The following is a 2,200-nucleotide window of genomic DNA, read 5'->3' on the forward strand; positions in this document are numbered from 1 at the left end:
ACGATGGCACTGGTACAACAAGGAGCTACATGGGGTGCGGGGGGCAGCGCGCGGGATAGTAACGATCGAGAGGCTACAGGTTATAGCAAGGAGAGGAATTAACGACGAGATTGGGAACCGCTGAACCGGGTTTTAGAGAGTGTGTGATGGTGGGCGGCGCATGGTATGGTGACGAAAAGAATGGAGGGAAGAGATCATCGATATGATGGGTCTGGTCTGCCGTTTTTTTACTTGCTGCTTTTGTGCGAAGCGCAGGAAGCTGGTGTATTGTTTAGGAGAAGCGCAGGGAGCGACTGGGGAACTAGAGAAGGTGAGTAATCCGACGCATAACGCGGAGCGTGGCTCACATATTCAGCATCGTCTTCGTGCTCAAACCCAAATTCGTCTTGCTCGTATTCAAGTTGCTCCTCCTCAACTTCGTCGATAACTTCAGGGAGCTCGGCCTCGGCCTTGTTCTTGCCTTTCTTTTCCTTTGGAGGGATGATCGGCCTGGGATTGCCGTTCTCATCGGCGAGCACATAGGTTTCTTCCTCGTCATTCATGAAGATCCAAGTGCGAGGAGGATTCTAGGCTCTTTGTCAATACGATCGACAAGAGTAGAGGACACACTCACGAGAATAACTTCGCCACGTTGCCTACGCTGTGCCATGTCAATGCGCTTAGCGCGCACCGCGGCACACGTATTGGCGTGTTTCACCAACATTCCAGGGTAGAAGCGCGAGCGGCCGTCAATCGCCAGCCGCTGACTACACCCGCCGCAGACGGCATGCACGACGCCGAACTGAATGATAAATATGTCGTCCTTCATGACCTGGATTCGTTCCATCTCGCTCCGCGACCCCTTCGTCGCCTTCAAGTTTCTCCGAGTCTTTTTCTTGGCTTGAGCTTTCTTAGCGGCGGTTTGGGCTTTCTCGCGAGCGGGAGGATTAGATGCGGCTTTCTTGCCTGGGCTCGTGCTTGCGCGAGGCTGCGAGCGGGCGTTCAAGTTGGTTCGCGACTTAAGCTTTGGCTGGGCCGTGTATTGGGGGGAGAAATGTCCCTGGCTCCCATTGCCAACTTGACTTGGACCCGGGGTCGGCTTCGACAGAGTCGGAACAATAGATGGGTGGTGGATGTGGCTGGCAATTGGTAGCCGCTGGTGTGCCGTCGCTGGACTATATGCGCAATCTTCAGACCAGCCAGCCGTCGGAAACTCGAGGCCCAGCGTGTTTTGGCCCAGACTCCCTTTGCCACCCATGCCACCCGCGTCGAAACTTTGCGCAACACCAAAAACAGGGCTGTTATACGCCAGCGTGCTCGTGTGGGAGCTAAGTGGACTGGAGTACACGGTCGACGTGGGCGAGGGCTGGCTGGCGTTGCAGACATCGGTGTCGAGGATGAGATCGTTGATGGTGATGCGCCTCTCGAAGCGAGCGGTCCTTTGGCTTTGGACAACGTCTCCTTGGACTTGCGGCGAATAGGCCTGATACTGGTACTGAGCCGCCTGCTGCTGGTGCCGGTAGTCATAGTGCCGGTATAGCGAGTGGCGGGATTGCTCGGGCTCGAAGTTGACCTCCGTTCCGTAGGAAAGACTACGCCCGACTTCACCCTCCATCTCAACGTCAGTGTCATCGTCGAGAGCGGTACTCCTGTCACAAACGGTCAACAATTTGAAGGCACGAAACCCCACGAAGAAACGATACCTCATCGCGCTATCCGGAAAGTGGGTCTGTCTGGGTGCGGTGGCAAAAGGTGGCGGTCCGTAGGTCTGCACCGTGTGGAGGCGGACGGGCAGAGGGGTCTGAGGTTGATTGGCCATGTTGGCTTAAGTATGGTTCTGGGTAGGTGGTGGTAGGGAAAGGAGGGAGAGCGAGAGCGAGCTCGATGAGATTGAGAAAAAGCTTTTAAAGGCAGAAATACCCAGTTTTTGAGTCGAGTTGTTAAACCGCAAGCAACACTTCTGACGGACTCCCCAAAAGGAAGTTCCGACCTGTTGCATTGTCTGCACGTTCTTGCAGTGCTTTGCTTTGACCTGCCCCGCATTGTCGCGTCCGCCATTGTCTGAGTTTGTCTCCCGAATCTAGAAGTAAAAGTCCGCAGGCCACCTGCTGGACGAGCTTTCGCTCTCCTTGCGAGACTTGTCGCCCTAGGTTGCCAAATTCTTGCAAGTCAATCAAGTATCCGCCCTAGCCTGAAGAGTCAGTGCTAAACTTGAGAGAGA

The sequence above is a fragment of the Mycena indigotica genome (assembly GCF_014461135.1).
Source record: "Mycena indigotica strain 171206Taipei chromosome Unknown Mind.scaff0005, whole genome shotgun sequence".
In the NCBI taxonomy this organism is placed as follows: Eukaryota; Fungi; Basidiomycota; class Agaricomycetes; order Agaricales; family Mycenaceae; genus Mycena; species Mycena indigotica.